Genomic DNA, 18276 nt, shown 5'->3' with positions numbered 1-18276 from the left:
ACCCATGGTGGATAGGTTTAAGATGAGCTTGCAGACTAAGAGGGACTAGAAAAGAAGAGAGGCAGACTAGTTTTGACTGTTTAGCCACCGGAAATCTTATGAATAGTAGTGGAACACTGTCAGATAACACCAGAATATTGAATACTGAAACATGAAGAAGAGCATGAAGAATATTGTCAGATAGAGTGCTGGAAGATGAGCCCCTCAGGTTGGAAGGCACTCAAAATACAACTGGGGAAAAGCTACCTCCTCAAAGTAGAGTTGACTGTAATGACATGAATGAAATAAAGCTTCCGGTAACTCCGTTTGCTGATAAGGCACAACTCAAAACAAGGAGAAACAACTGTAAACATCCTTCAACATCCAGAAGTTGGAATATATGAGTATGAATCTAAGAAAATTGAAAGTTTTGTAATTAGACCAAGAGGCAAGGGGACATTGAATGGTTTAAAATCAGGAAAGGTGTGTGCCGGGGTTATATTCTTTCATCATAATTATTCAATCTGTATGCTTAGCAAAATAATCCTAGAAACTGGATTATATGTAGCAAACGTGGCTTAAGGATTGAAGGAAGACTCATTAACAGTCCGAAACATGCAGATGATACAACATTGCTTGCTGAAAGTAAGGAGGACTTAAAATAATTATTGATGAAGATCAAAGATCACAGCCTTCAGTAGGGGTGTGCCTCAATGTAATTCAAAGAACAATTCTCATTGCTAGACCAATAAATAATATCATGATAAATGAAGAAAAAATTGAAGTTGTCAAAGACTCATTTTGCTTAGATCCACTACTGACACTCATGGAAGCAGCAGACAAAAAATCAAACTATGTATTGTGTTAGGCAGAACTGCTGCACAAGACCTCTTTAAAGTGTTCAAGAACAGAGAATTTAGTTTGAGGACTACAGTGCACCTAACCCAAGCTATGACATTTCCAATAGCCTCATATTCATTTGAAAGTTGGGCAATGAATAAGGAAGACCATGGGAGAACTGATACATTTGAGTTGTGGTGTTGGAGAAGAATATTAAAAGAACAATTGGCTACTAGAAAAACAAACAAATCTGTATTGGAAGAAGTACAGCCAGAATGCTTCTTAGAAGCCAGGATGGTGAGATCTCCTCTCTTATAATTTGGACATACTATCAAGAGGGACCACTTCTTGGAGAAACACATCATCGTTGGTAAAGGGGTAGGTCAGAAAAAAGAGGAAAACTTCAATGAGATGGCCTGGCACAGTACAGCAATAATGGATTCAAGCTTATCAGTGATTGTGAGGCTAGCACTGTATCCGGCAGTGTTTTGGTCTGTTGTGTCTATTATTGCTGTAAGTCAGAACTGACTCAATGGCACATAATTATGACAACAACACTTCTCCTCTGGAAACAGACTTGTCATTCCTTCACACACTTAATTCAGTCTGAAAACAAATTAACAAAGCCCTTAATCAGTTTCTCCATCACCACTAACTGAAAATTATGACAAGAACTCAGCTTGATTTATTGCAGTGATGTGGTCTATAAATAAGATATCCTAGCTGGAGCAGAAACCACAGAAGAGCAAAGTTTTATTGAAAGGATCCCAGAGAAGCCAGTTGTTGGAGCCTTTTAGGGTCTCAGAGGAGTGCAATGACACTCAGATGCATTCTACTCAGATGCACTCCACATTCTACCCTTTCTCTGACAATCTAATCCTGACACAGTAGTTAGAGCATGGTTAACCAGCATCTGGGAATAATCTAAAAATGGTGCTACAGACAAGGTAAGAATATAATGCTACCTTCAACCAAAGAAACCCAGTCTTTGTAAAACAGTCTCTCTTCACCCTCCTCACAGTCTGCTGAGCTCTCCATTCTATGCCCTAGAAACTTCTAACCTCATTTAGAAATGAGGTTGCAGGAGTGAGGAGAGCTCATGAGCACTGTCAACAACCTCCCTGGTATGCTACTCTCTGGAGGCCCAAATATAATACAAGTGTTTGGGTTCTAGGGTGGTCGTTCCACTGCTTATCTCTCATTTCTCCTGGTCATTGAGGGAGGCAGGACCTTTCTTTCTAGGGTATAAACCAGGGACAGCTTAATCAATACAGAAGGTAAGCACTTGCTTAAGGCATTAAAAATAATAAAAACTGTTTTCCAAAGCAAAGATTCATAGATGCTAAATATACCAGGAAGTGAGCACCACATTGGAAGGGAATTGACAAGGCAGTAAATGAAACTGATACCATTTTATAAATTTTATATATAACTTATTTTCCTTTTCATTTTGAACTGCTCAGGTATAACCTCACAATCAAATCTCTCTAACTGACCACATAAAAACACAAAGTGGCACTATAATTACATGATTTATGACATATCTTATCCTGGGCAAAGAGAACCAACATGCCTCTTCAAATTGACTATATCTTAGCTTTGTATTTGTACTGTGTTCTTTGTAAGCAGTCCATCAGGTATCAACAGTAGTCCAGTGAACTGAGAAGACACACTATCAAAGGATGGAAAGTGATTGTACAAGATTACATGTATTATATCAAGACAAAAAGTACTCATGGGGAACTGCCAAAAGTACACCAACAAACATCGCAGGGCAAATAAATGAAATTATTTCTGACTGCCTTATAAATACTATTTATTTTGGCTCTCTCAGGCCAAAGACAGGATTTTGGCTAGCGTAGTGGTTACAAATCGGGCTGGAAACCTTAAGTTCAGCAGTTCGAAACTACCAGCAGCTTCGCGGGAGAAAGATGAGGCGTTCTGCTCCCGTAAAGATTTACAGCCTCGGAAACCCTGTACAGGATCGCTATGGGTTGGAACCGACTCGACGGCACTTAACAACAACAACAACAACAAAATGAACTATAGAAACACAAATCAATGAAGAAATGTTAGTATTAGAAAGCTATTTTACAATGCATTGTTGTGGTTATTATAACAATTACTAAATATTAACTATCGTTTGAGGATGAAATTAAGTGTTTGGAAATTGTGTGCGTTTCCTTGAACGTGCCACTATGTGTCTATCAGTTTGTCATAATGTGGTGGATTATGTTTTGCTGTGATGTTGAAAGTGTTTCTTATCAACAGAGACATACAAGGTGAAGAGGTTTCAGTACAGCTTCCAGAATAAAACAGACTATGAAGGAGGAAATAACCATCCACTTCTGAAAGAATTGGCCACTGTAAACCATAGGAATACCAGAGGAGTATTGTCTGATATAGTGCCAAAACATGAGCCACTCAGGTTGGATGACACTCAAAATATGACAGGGAAAGAACTACCTCCTCAAAATAGAGGTGATCTTTAATGATGTGGATGAAGCAAAGCATCCAGGACCTTCATTTGCTAATGTGCTATAACTCAAAAGGAGAAGAAACCTGCAAATATCCAATAATAATTGGAATGTGGAGTATACAAAGTACGAATCTAGAAACACTGGAAATCATCAAAAATTAAATGGAATGTATAAAGATAGGTATGTTAGGCATTAGCAAACAGAAATGTACATGTCAATTAGCCATTGTAAATTAGACAAAGATATGGTCTACTATGGGAGCTCTGGTCGTGTAGTGGTTATGAATCGGGCTGCAAACCGCAAGGTCAGCAGTTTGAAACTATCAGCTGCTCCGTGGGAGAAAGATGAGGCTCTCTGCTCCCGTAAAGATTTACAGCCTCAGAAAACCTGTTCAGGGTCACTATGGGTCAGAACCGACTCAATGGCACTTAACAACAACAACACAGTCTACTATAAGGAGCTCTGGTAGTATAGTGGTTACGATTCAGGCTGCTAATCTCAAGGTTATCAGTTCAACACTATCAGCCATTCTGTGGGAGAATGATTAAATGATAAAACTTATCATCAGCTATGATATGTAATAAAAATTTTAGTATCATGACTCCACTAAAACCTACATAATCCAGTTCATCTCTTTTTGTTACAATAGCATACACCACATGCGCATTAAATTGCTAATATTATTATGTTATTTGTTTGTTATTGGTCTAACTCATAGCAACCCTGTTTAGGGTTCCTGACAATGGCTGATGGGCTTAAGCGACAGACCTTGTGGTGAGTAGTCTAGTACTTATCCTATAGCACACTAGGGCTGTAAGATTATTACGATGTTGTTGTTAAGTGCTGTTGACTCAGCTCCACCTCGCAATGACCGTGTATAGGGTTTCCAAGGAGTAACTGCTGAGTGTGAGTTGCTCACTTTGCGATTAGCAGTCCAGTGCTTTTCCTACCATCACATCTAAGAAGTTACATTATGGACAGATAAGGCACGCACACACAAATATACATATGTGTATGGGTATATCAGGGTATGTGTGTGTATATGTAAAACCCACTGTCATCGAGTTGATTTTGATTCATAGCGATCCCATAAGACAGAATATAACTGCTCCATAAGGTTTCCAAGACTGTAAATCTTTATAGAAACATACTGCCTCATCTTTCTCCCAATTACTGGCTGGTGAATTATAATTGCTGACCTTTTAGTTAGCAGCCCAATGCTTAAACTACTGTACCACAAAGGTTTCCTAGATAAGATATCTAGATACATACATGTATAGATGGATACATAGAGATATATAACTCACATACCCCATTTGAGTAAGCAGAGTAGGGGGCATCATAAAATTAGTGTTTAGGTCCCTCTCATACCTTAATCTAATCTTGGGTATAGTTCAATCTACTCCAATAATAATATTTCCCTGCTATCAACTGACAAAACCCTCTAAACAAATTTCTCTTTCCCTGTACTCTTTTATGTGTTTTGACAAATTCCTACCAATGACTTTCAAGGCTTTGTCTCAAATTTTGCCCAATCTATCCATGTCTTTCCACCCTCATGGCCACCTCCCTGGCCTGAGCTATAGTCTCCTCTCCCTTGAGCCCTTGAACCAGCCCTCTCGCTGCCTCCCAGACCCCTCCTCTCTTCCTCTCCATGCAGCCAGAGGTCTTCTGTGGCAGCCAGAGATCTCCTTGCAAAACTTAATCTCTGAGTTTGCCATTCCCAAATTCATAACCCTTCAGGGGCTTCCCACTGCTTTTCCAGCATTCTATAGTGAATGACCATAATTTTTCCCCCAATCCATTAGATACTGAAACTTTTATAAAATTCAATAAAATTAATTACTTAAAGATTTATTTAAAAGGCATACAAAATACAAGATTCCACAGGAAAAAAATTACACTGTCAAATTGCAACAAAAGCATATACTCAATTTCTGTGCCTATCTCAGCACACACCTATCTATAATTAACAGTTTGGGGATAGCCCCAGTGCCCCAAGTGTTCTTTGAGTCATACTAAACTACTAGCATCAGACAGGTCTACCTGCCAGCACCTCCGATCTCTGATCATAGGCATCTTCTCTTCACTCTTTCTAGGACCATGACTCTCACTCACCCTCTTCTACCTCCTACTTCTTGCTTTCTGCTGTCTTGTGGCTTTTTAATATGCTTTTCCCTTTCTTTAGATCTTGATTCCTTTTTCTAATGACTCATCCTTTATTTAACTTGTCTTTCTGATTATCATTCATAAATAATCCCTCTGGAAAGCCTGCTCTGACCTCCCTCCTCCCCCTCCACCTGCCCCACACAGACTGGGTCAGTTCAGTTATTATTTACTTTCATAGGAACACATTCTGTTCCTCCGGTGCAATTATCTCATTTTGTATTTATTCATTCATTAGAAGACTTACTTGCTTAATATTTGTCTTTCTCACTATACTTTGAGTTCCACAAGTGGAAGGACTGTATTTCTCCTTATCTATCAAATCCTCCCAGCAGTCAACATATTGTCTGGGAACATTATAACAACCAAGAACAATTTGGTGAATGTAAAAATGAAATGTCTGAATTGCCTCTGTTTCATCATTGTCCTCCTTTTCTTACACACAGTGTAGTTCCTTCAATTCATGTGGCTTGCTAAGGTTTCATTTCTACAAACATCTCCCACTGGTTCCTCATGCTTGCTTGACACCCCTCCACATCTCACTGAGTTCACACATACTGGGACTCCTCCCTACCCATCTGTTATTTCTGCTATATACCACTCCCATTACAGTGTTAGCATTCTCTAAACAAACATTCACATTAATAAAAACAGGGGATCACTTAGATATATGTTTTGCCAAATGAGGTTTTAGCCACATCTCCCCAACACACATGCCTTCTCAGATAGGCGGTTATACAGGGTAGCCCCGATTACAATGTGATGAATCCAAAATAGTGGAATTACAGGCATTGAAGACAGGCTGGAAGGATATGGAATATTGAAGGGTGCTTCCTTTTACTAGCCTTGATTTCTAATACAGAGGCAAAGACTGATACATTAAGAGACATTGCTTCTTATAGACAAGAAGGGGAAGGGGAATGGAAGAACAAGGTAGATTGGAGAACATTAAGGCAGGTTTGCATGGGCTAAGTGGGACAAAGGTAAATAGTGATGTATGCTCAACCTTGGAATAACAGGGTTCTGGGATACAGGGATTGAGGCATGGTTTGAATGGGTGAAAGAAGAGAAACAATGTTAAGATGTTTGACTGTCTTATGAATTTTGGCTTCCTTTGCCTACTATTGTTAAATAGACACTTGAGGGGGAGAGAAAAGAATAGCCAGAAACATCACTATAGAAAGCTTGTAAGCCTGACTTCAGCCTATAACTGTTTGGAATACCTAAAATGGGGCTAGACTGTGGCCAGGAAAAGAAGCTTCCTGTGGAGCCTTGGCATTGCATAAGATGGTAGGTGGAATGCTGATCCCCATCCAGAATCTTCTGAAGTGGGAAATTTCCACTTGAAAAGACAAGCAGACCAGCCTGGAGCAGCTAGAGGAACAAAAGATACTTCTTGAAAGAAAGACTACCAGGAACAATTGAAAACAATAACAGCAGGCTGATTGACTACTACAAGAACATGCAAGTTGTTCACTGGGGAACCATCAAGGCAAGCAATCAAGTCCCCTAGAAGCAATACCCTCTTCCAAGACTGAAACTCAAAGGAATACATGAGCAGGCATGTAATCTTGCTGGTGATCACATTGATGTACCGATAAGAGGAAGTAGGGGGAAACAACAGTGAAGTTGTAAACTAAGTAAACTAAATCTGACCACATACAATAGACTCCTGTCAACCTGAATTGTGACCTGGGTGGCCAGCAGTATAGCAAGACCTGGGGACACTTGAGCCCATGGACAGAGTCATAGTCACAGAGGACTAGAGCATACAGTGAAGTGTCCAGCTGATGTGAAATGAGGAGAGATGCACAAGAATGCCCATACTTGCAAATGGGTATTTGACCTAGCTTCAATGGCTGGATGATCAGAACTTGACTAGAGGAAGAAAAAAGATGAAAAAGAGTGTAATCCACTACAATTTGATGAACTTAACCTGTACTTATGGCTGTAGTAGCATAAAAAAGGGAACGAATCTCTACAGAAAGAATCATTCCCACCCCCTCTGTACGTAGGGTTCACAGGGATGGGTAACTTAGACATCAGCTACCCAAAATGGGAGGGCAAAACAGGCACAAAGTGACTTGTTCACAAGTTTTCAAGAGGGAGCTTAGTTTGAGAAGGTGCAGGGGAAGGTAGAATCTCTACTGAGTGATTTCCAATTGTCTAGATGGGACTAGTAAAAGGAGATGGGGATCAGACTCTTGTGGTTCAATAGTGAATAATTGCTATCAGGACTGACTGTGAATGTTGTAAATGTAAAGGTTGACATTTTGTAATAAAAGGAAGGGAGTGGTTGATCTTACAGCCCAGGAGCAGAGGACCCTGGGATATTCAAAGGAGAAGAGCAGAGGGTGGGACTGACCCTATCAAGAGAAGCAGTGATGCCGGAGATGGAGACAGCGATGATGACATGAAGAGATGGAGTGGCTGGGGTCTCTAGACTCAAGAAGGGAGCAGGGCTGTGTGCTGGCAGCCAGCAGGCAGGCTGCCATGCAGAGTATACTCTTTGGTTGTTTGAATGGTTATATATTCCTGAATACTTCAGTGTACATGCAAAAAAAAGAAAGAAAGAAACCCAGAGGGATTGCTGTTGGATGATGATTCATTGAGGGGATAAAAATCATTCCACTGAAATGAAATGTGATAGAATGAATGTAAAGCTGATGCTTTCCCATGTAAACCATCACTCAGTTCACACAAAAAAACATTTTTTTTAAAAAAGGGCATTGTTTCTTTTTGATTAAAAAAAAAAAAGTCACTTATTCACTGTCATCAAATGAGCCCCCAATTCATGACAGTCCCATATAATAAAATGTTACGCAGTACTGCACCATCCCACGATTGTTTGCTTATTAGACCATTGCGATCTACGGAACTTTCATTGGTTGCTTATTAGAAGTATATCACTGGTCTTTCTCTTAGTCTGTCGTCATCTGGAAGCTCCACTGAAACTTGTTGAGCACCACAGCAACAAGCAAACCTCCAAGGACCGATGATGCTGGCTGTGTATGAGTTGGATTCACAGGGAATTAAGACAAAAATTCTACCACTGAATCAAAACAACCTTGTTGTTGTTGGTAAATGCCATTGTGTTGGTTCTGACTCATAGAGGCCCTGTACTGGGTTTCCACGGAACAACAGGTGCATGTGAATGACTGACCTTGGGGTTCACAGTCCACTGCTTATCCTAGAGTGCTACACCAGGAGCAACCATAGCTATAAGAAAAAAGAGTTCTGAACTAGGAGAAGAATGACCTGACCTTAGCCAATGACCTGCTATGTGATTTAGACAAGTTACCTCCCCTCTCTGGGCCTTGTTTGTGCCATCTATAGGACAACATTGATGTGATCGTCTCTAGAATTCACAACAGAAGCATTCCACAGATGAGTAGAACACTATGATTTTCAAAAGCCTATATGAGATCGCAGTGTCATCTTGAATCATTTTACTGATTCATTCAACAGATGTTTATTGAACAGCTTCTTAGACATATTCAGTGCTTAGGTTAGAAGAATGATAAAGACAGATGCAATCCCTGCCTTTATGGTCTAGAAGCAGCAGCAGATGCTAAATAAATAATTAATCTAATTAATTAATAACTGTAATTAAAGCTGTAAAGGAAAAGTGTAAGGTTTCAGGGGAGTCTATAAAGGGAAACACATTAGAAAATACAGGATTTGGGATGGCTGCCTCAAGGAAGTAACATTTGGACTGAAAAAGTTTTGCATGTGTCTGAAACCAGAAGTTCACAAATCATCTCATTTAGCTGCATAATACATGCAAGTTAATAAAGCAATTGTGATCACCCCTTTTTTAAACTGCTGGGACAAAGACTCTTGCTTACTTATAAGGCCCTTTACATATGACTCCACCTCACCCCCACCCCATCCACACCATCTTGCTCATGAAGATGTACCTCTCCTGCATTGCCTTTATTACAATTTTATTTTCACATTCTATGCAAATCTGCTGCACAGGAACTTTTTAAAGTATTGAACAGCAGAGATGTCAGCTTGAGGACTAAGGTGCACCTGACCCAGGCCATGGTGTTTTCAATAGCCTCATATGGATGCAAAAGCTGGACAGTGAATAAGGAAGATCGTAGAAGAATTGATGCCTTTGAGTTGTGGTGTTGAAGGAGAATACCGAAAGTGCCATGGACTGCCAAAAGAACCAACAGATCTGTTTTGGAAGAAGTGCAGCCAGAGTGCTCCTTGGAGGCCAGGATGGCTAAGCTTCATCTCTCCTACTTTGGACATATTGTCCGGAGGAAACAGTCGCTGGAGAAGGATGTCATGCTTGGTAAGAGGGTCAGAGAAAAAGAGGAAGACCCCTAACGAGATGGATTGGCCAGGTGGCATCATTGATTGTGTCAAGTGTGGCAGCAGTAGTGAGGTTGGCCCAGGATCGGACATTGTTTCGTTCTGCTGTGCATGGGGTCGCCATGAGTCGGTTCGGACTCGATGGCACCTGACAACGACGATGATGCCTCTCTCACTGGAGGACACAGACCAACTTTCTTTTCTGCATCACAGCATACCCAGCAATGAGCACAGGGTGATTGAGAATTAAGAGTGTGATTGAGAATGCAAGCGAAATGGTTTCCATGAAGAAATATTTCCTTTACCATGAGACAAGAAACATGGGATGGTGTCTAGCTACCATTTATGAACATTTGCATCATAGACTACAGTGAAGAATCTTGACCAGAAGAGTAGAAAAACACAGACTAAAATGCCAAATATTTGTGGAATCCAGAGCTTATGGATCCATGAAGGCTGACTGAATCCTCCAAACTGTTTCTCTGACATAATCTTTAAACCTTTAACCAAAAATATCCCATGAAGTCTTCTATAAACTAAGCAATAAGTAAGTTAACTTAGTAAAGAATGTTTGCCTTGAACATCATTCTCTCTTGAAGAACCACCTATGTGGAATCAAATTGACCAACATAACTCAAAAGTTCAAACAGAAAGCTTAGTGGGAAGTTAGGCCACGTTAATGGGGAAGAACAGTTCACAACTTGAAGAATACAGTCAATGCCACTCTTCATATATGTAGAAACTACTGAATTGGTGTTGATGTTTTACTGTGTTTCTTTTCAACAACAGCAACAAAGTGTGGTTGAAAGAGCAAATAAATATCCACTTTACAGATGGGAAACTTGAGGCCAAGTGAGGAGGTACTCTATCCTCCAAGTCCTAAGTGAGCAAGAATCACAGATTCGTCTCAAACCTAAGCACAGGGCTGGAAAGGGAGATGGAGGAAGACAGATGAACAAGTTATCTTCCTACAACCCTCCTAGACCTGCCGCCTTCCCTCAAGAGCATCACTTTATCTGTTGTATATTTTAAAACACTGGACAAGAGTTAATTAAAAAGAAAGGATTCTACAGTTAAATTCTCACCCACAGATTTCTAAGTCAGTCAGACTGTAAGCAAATTGCCCCAACATAGGAAGACTCGGGTCCATTTGCCGTAGGCTTGTTCTCATCAATGAACAATGACAAGGCTGGGCTGGGGGTCTGATTTAAGGGTGGAAGAATGTTTTTTGGGTTTTTTTTTTTTTTGCTTTGTAGAAGGAAGAAGTCAGCATGCCTAGCTTCCACTGCACTGCCCATCCTGGGGTGTGTTAGAAGTAGTGCCAGCCTGACACATGTACTGAAAGAGCTTTATAGTGTATCACTGATTGATAACCCGTATCAGCTCTCAGTAAAATCAGTGAACAACAAACCTTTTCTAAGCACCTTTGCTGCTCATGTGTTGGGAGTGACATGGGATGTACACAGGTAACCAGACAAGGACCCAAATATAAAGCACCAGGCAGAGCATCAGTTTTCAGGACCACAGACCAGATCAGGAATAGGAATGGAAGTCAATCATTCATACTGTGAGACTGGGCTGTTCTCATAACCACACTGAGATGAGGCTTAGTCCTCAGAACTGATTCTGATCCAGTTCTTAGAGCTGAGATCAAAGAAAAGAACTTTCTGGGATTGAGTGCAAGGTTATCTAATTGACTGATGTATCCCTAATATCTGGCATAATCATTGGTTAGCATTTGCACAGTAGTTAAGAGAAAAAGAGGAGAAAGTAGTACTGGCAGTGAACCCAGAAGTTTATCATAATAGAAATCTTGGTCATTATTAATTAAATATTTACTTAGTACCAGCACTGTGTTAGTATTTAACACTCAGAATAACCCTGAGAGTAATATATCACAATCCTCATCTGATCGTTGAGAAAATTATGGTATAGAGTAGAGGGAAATGTGCCCAAAGGTACCATGCCAGGGGATGGTGGAGCTGGGATTTGGCTCCAAGTCTATCTGATCCCAAAGTTCTTAACTACCAGGTTTTTCACACAACACATTTAACAAGTTGAAGCTAAAGGAATACAAAACATTTGGGTAAAGGAAGGGGGGAAAGGATGCTGTTCTTGGGAACTGGAAATACTGGTAAACAATACCGAACCTATAATGAACTGTCAAAAGAAGTCTTCGAAGAAATAGAACCAGAATATTCCTTAGAAGCAAGCATGACAAGTGACTTTGGTTCACTTACTTAGGACATTTCATCAGAAAAGACCAATTGTGACAAAAGAATATCAGTTTTTGGCAAAATAAAGGGCCAATGAAAATGAGGATACTCCTCAATGAGGTAGACTGGCATAGTGTTCACAATGAACTCAAACATACCAAGGAGATGACATGGGACCAAACAATGGTTTATTCTGTTATACATAAGGGGGCCCTGAGTTGGAAAAGATATGATGACAACTAACAACAATAACAAGGTATAAAATGGAAATAAAAGTAGGAAACTGTTTTAGGTTAAACAGCACCATTTCCTTCAAAGAAACCATCCTTCACTCTCTTTATTAAGCAAGGCTTCCTTGCAATACACTTTTGAATCACTCGTCCCTTCTTTGTAGCATCTTCTAGTGTTTTAATTAAACAAAAATTGGTGGGAACATTTATTTAAGTATCCGTCTCTCCTGATGGAGCATAAGGTCTATGAGAGACAATGTTGTGTCTATTTGCTATTTCTGAGACTGTGACATAGTACCTTGCACATAGTAGGAACTTAGTAATTATTTGTTGAATATGTGAGTCAATTAACTAACTAATTGATAAGACATGGGATAAAAAAATATTCTGATGGCATATGTTAAATAATAAAAGGAGATGAACATAAATGGAGCAAGATTAAAAAGCTACCCAAAGACAAAGGAGAAGTATTTCATGATGACGTTGCAGGTAATAGGGAGCCACTGTAGATTCTTGAGCTTGTCTGAGTAAAAATAGAGTGGTCAGATTGTGATGCAAAGTGGATCAGCTAACGGAGAAACTGATGCTCTCGTCCAAATATAGATCTTCAAAACAGAACCAATTTTGAGAAGTGACAGGGATCTTGGGATGGTGGCAGTGAGACTACAAAGAGTCACACTAAGGAAACATTTGGGTAAATGTTCTATCCAGATATTTTTCATCCAAAGTTAATAAGCAGTAAGATGCACAAATCTGGATCAGAGGAGGAGACAGGAAGTTATCTGGCTTTACCTGCCTCTATAAACTCTACTTTCTCCCTTTATAGAAACTGTAGAAAATGAGATTCACTGAAACTTTGGTGATGCTGAATAAGTGTAGAAAATGTACTCTGTTATTCCTTTTGTTTCTAAGCCCTGTGCATGAATAGCTAGGATTGAACAAAACACATGTTTCCCGAGATTTTCAGAAGGCTCTGAGCCATTTCCCAATGAATCATTTACTTGTTCATGTCTGTAAACCTACAGTTCCAGATCATTGAACATGGAGCAGAGAGGCTCTCAGGGCCCTACCCCTTCCTCTTTCAAAAAAGAATCCAGGAGGGGACCCATTGAATCGACAGGGAACTGCCAGAAATTCAAGTCATATTCATAAGAGGAAGTGCAAGGAAGAATATCATTGCTCATGCCAGACAGATCTTGGCTAAAAACAGGGAATACCAGAAAGATGTTCACTTATGCTTTATTGACTATACAAAGGCTTTTGACTATATGGATAATGACAAACTGTGGATGACATTGCAAAGAATAGGTATTCTAGAACACTTAATTGTGCTCATTAGGAACCTGTACATAAACCAAGAGGCAGTTGTTAGAGCAGAACAAGAGGTTTAAAATCAAGAAAGGTGTGTGCTACAGTTGCATACTTTCACCATATTTATCCAATCTGTAAACTGAGAAAATAATCTAAGAATCTGAATTATATGAAGAAGAGGATATAATATGTATATTATACAACCTTGTTTGCTGGAAGCAAAAAGGAATTAAAATATTTAATGATGAATATCAAAGACTATAACTTTTAGTATGCATTGCACTTCAATGAAAAGTAAACAAATATCCTTACAATTGGACCAATAAATAACATCATGATAATGGAGAAAAGATTAAAGCTGCCAAAAACTTCGTTTTGCATGGATCCACAACCAACGCTCATGGAAACAACAGTCAAGAAATCAAATAACTATTGCATTCAGCAAATCTGCAAAATACACTTTTAAAGTGTTAAACAGCAAAGACATCAATTTGAAGACTAAGGTACACCTGACACAGGTATTTTCAACGGGTTCATATGTATGTGACACTTAGACAATTAATAAAGAAGAATTTATGCAATTGAATTATGATATTGGAGAAAAATATTAAAAGCAATGTGGACTTTCATCAGAACAAAGAAATCTTAGAAGTGCAGCCAGAATGCCCCTTTTAAACCAATGGCAAGACTTTATCTCTCATACTTTGGACATGTTATCAGGAGGCTCCAGTCCCTGAAGAAGCACATCAGGTTTGATAAAATGGAAAGTCAGTGAAAAAGAGGAAGACCCCTAAAGAAAATGATTGATGTAGTGGCAACAACAATGGGCTCAAAGAGAACAATTGTGAAGATGGTGCAGGATGAGGCAATGTTTTGTGATGTTGTGCAAAGGGTCACTATGAATCTGAACTGACTCAATGGCACATAACAACAACTAGTACTACTTTGCCAAACATGATGTTCTTCTGCAAGGATTAATTACTCCTGTCTCATGTCCAAAGTAGGTAAGAAGTCTTAACTTCCTCATTTCTAAGGACTATTCTGGATGCACTTCTTCCAGATGTTCATACTTCTAATAATCCACTGTAAATTCAATATATTTGCCAACATCATAATTCAAAGGCATCCATTTTTCTTTATCTTCCTTATTTGTTGTCTAGTATTCACATGCATTTGAGGTTATTGAAATATTATGACTTGGGTCCTGCACACCTTAGTTCTCAAAGTGGTATCTTTGCTTTTTAACACTTTAAAGAACATAATACATTGGAAATACAAAAAGATGATCAGTAAAGCTAAGCAGAGACAACAGGATGGACAATCTGGTGAGTCCAGGGAGATAGCTAGAGACCAGATTATGATGGGTCTTATCATTATATTTTCAATAGCCTCATACGCATGTGGAAGTTGGACAATAAATAAGGAAAGTCGTAAAATTGATGCATTTGAGTTATGCTGGAGAAGAATATTAAAAGTACCATCGACTTCCAGAAGAACAAATAAAACTGTGTTGGAAGAAATACAGCCAGAGTGCTCCTTAGAAGCCAAGATGACCAGACTTTGTCTCTCATACTTCAGACACATTCCCTGGAGAAGGGCATCTTGCTTGGTAAAGAGGATGGTCAGTGAGAAAGGGGAAGACCCCAATGAGATAGATTGGCATAGTGGCAGCAGCAATGGGTTTAAGCATAATAATTTTGAGGATGGTGTAGGACAGGGTACTGTTGTCTCCTATTGTGCATAGGGTTGCTAGGAGTCAGAACCTACTGGATGGCACCTAACAACAAATTGGCCATGTCTAGGAGCATGATTTCACTCTGAGGAAATTACTAGCATGATAGAGAACCCTGAGGAAGGGAGTAGATTATAAATTCTGCTTTAGACATATTCAACTTGAGGTACATTTGAGGCATCTAGAGAGAAATATAAATTTGGTAGTTGTAGATACATATTTGGAAATCCTGGTGTGGCACTGTTGGATAAGCACTGGACTTAGAACCCCACGCTTGGCAGTTCAAGCCCACCAGCTGCTTCTTAGAAGCTCTACATAGAGTACTTATGAGTCAGAACCAACTTGATAGCACTTAACAACAACCTATGCATATTTGAGGCTTAAAATACACATATGAAAATTATTGGTGTTAAATAAGTAATTGAATCACAGGGAAAAGAAGAGAGTACATGAGAAGTGAGAAGAGAAGGTCTATAATCGGATCTTGCAGAACTCAATGTTTACCCATTCAATTCCTCTGCTTCAAAAGACTCTCCTTTTAAAAATAACAATGCCAGTGGTGATAGGCAGCTACATTTATTCAGTCTTAGTGCACTTCAGACAATATGTATAAGTCAGCTAATTTAACTTACTCTTTATCATACTATGCAAGGTATGTCCAAATATTCTTGTCTCCATTCTGTTGTTGTTGTTTTTGTTAGGTGCCATAGAGTCAGTTCCAACTCAGAGCAACCATTCTACAAATGTGGAAATTGAGACTTAGAAAATATCTAATTTGTTCAAGATCACATAGCTATAAATGATGGGTTTTAAGTGAATACATATCTAATTTCAACAAGATTCCTCTTGGTTTGCCTTCACTGGACCCATTACAGTCATGACACAAAAATAATTAGTACTGAACAGAAAAAGTATAAGCAGTGAGTTTAGCCAGTGTAAGGGCCCTTGAGTGTAACAGGAAAAGATGCCAACCAAACTCCTACAGCTAGCAGCACAATCCAGTGTTCACCCTCATGTAAATGTCAGTATCTCTGTTATGCCCTGTTTCCTCCCCAAATTAGTCCTCTCAGCAATATGAACAATAGATGTAATGACTTTGTCCTCAGCTGACCCATTAGAAGAGACAACATATACCAAACCCATAGGGGTTCCTGTGACAGAGCAGAACACATTGCAATCCAAAGACCAAACACTTACTCCTCTTTGGCACTACATCCATTACTTAGAATCTCTCTGATACCATCCCTGAGAAACAGGAACAGTAATATGCTTACTTCTTAGGTTATTTTGAAGATTAAATGATGGGATGTTTGAGAAACAGGTCTGCAAACAGACAATGATGATGGAATCAAACTTATATGTGAAAAATCTTGTTGCCTTTATAGATGAATTTTCACTTCTTAGGTCTATTTCAAGCACCAAACCAGACTATGTAGTATAAATTCTTGGGAATACAAGTAACAAATGGGGTCTATGAAGAAAGGTGGGTTTTTTGTTTGTTTGTTTTTAAGTGACATTAACTGACCTTAAAGAGAGAGATGAGATGTTGACCTAATAAATGACTTTTCCTACCAGAAAAATAGGATAATGAATGTGGAAAAGGTTCAGCCTTTAAAATTCACTAAGAAGTATGTCTTGGTGGTCCCAGACACCCTTATCATCATCATTCTTACCTGTCATGCTATCACTGTGCCACATGCTTAATAATATCAGCAATCATTGTAAAAGTAATTTTAGTATCTAGCATTTTATTGGCAAGTTACTGTGTGCCCGCCACTGTGGGCTAAGTACTTTATTTGCATTATTTCATTTAATCCTTGTTGAGTGAGAGGTATTGACCAGAGGAGAAATCTATGGTGTTGATGGAGGGGAAGTAGCAGGGTTAGCTAGTCAATGAATTCAGGGGAATATGTGCAAGTCACCATGAACTCATGATAAAATAAAGGAGTGTTCTGGGAGACACTTCAGAATAGCTATATTTGGGGAGCTCCAAAGAGAGATGGACAAACTATGAGTTTGGGCAAACAGGATTCAAACTTCAATAAATCTGCACTGTACACTCTGAATCACCATCTACCTTGAATGGGTTACAAAACAGTTCAATTTCTCCTCTAGTGTTAATTGAAGTAACAATTACCAGCATCACTAGCTAGAATATACAGTGACTAGGATCTTTTACATAGTGTACTAAGGACTTTTACACTTTAGTTTCATTAGATCTTCTCAACAACCTAATATGGTAAGCTTGGATGAGTTTGTTTGTTTGTTTGTTTTTCCATTTAATTATAAAGGAAGTGAGGCTTAGCAAAGTTTAGCAATTAGATCAAAATAACACAACTTATGAATGTTGGCACCAGGATTTGAATACAATTCTCTTGAAGCCCAGCCTTTGGAATGTAATCAAGACACTTACTCAGATTTCTCATCCAATCTGGCAAGTTCTCACCTCAGAAGGAAACATACCCATCAGGAATCATATATGTGGGGTGTGTCCGAAAGAATGCCTTTTTACAGGTTCAGATGAAGGTGAAACCCATGATCGATGGAGTCAGGCATACACAGACTGATCTTGTTGGCGAACCAATAGCGTTATCTGTGTTCTTTGGACATAGAGTAACTCAAAGATACTTATTTCACCCATCCATCATCTTCCAAAGAACCTTTGGTTCTCAAAGGGATTTCTGAATGTAAAAAATGGAAAACAAAGTGAAATCTGGACCATGACCACTTCCAAGAGGAAGCTAAACAGACTCACTATATAGGAAATCACAAGAAAAGAGTTCATGTGTGAGGCAAATACACCAAAGGAAGCAGTAAGAAACTTAACACAGAATTCACAGAAACAAAATCACAGGAGCTGTTTCTGTAGATTCAGTATTCCAAGCTTTAGTTTTCTTACAGAATCATGACCAATTTGGACTGGAAGATTTCTAAGTTGCTGTCCAGTTCTATGTTGTTGCTGTTCTTGTTAAGTACCTTAGAGTCGGTTCCAAATC

Source organism: Chrysochloris asiatica, unplaced genomic scaffold, assembly GCF_000296735.1.
Source record: "Chrysochloris asiatica unplaced genomic scaffold, ChrAsi1.0 scaffold00057, whole genome shotgun sequence".
Taxonomy (NCBI): Eukaryota; Metazoa; Chordata; class Mammalia; order Afrosoricida; family Chrysochloridae; genus Chrysochloris; species Chrysochloris asiatica.
Note: the sequence above shows the minus strand (reverse complement) of the source record.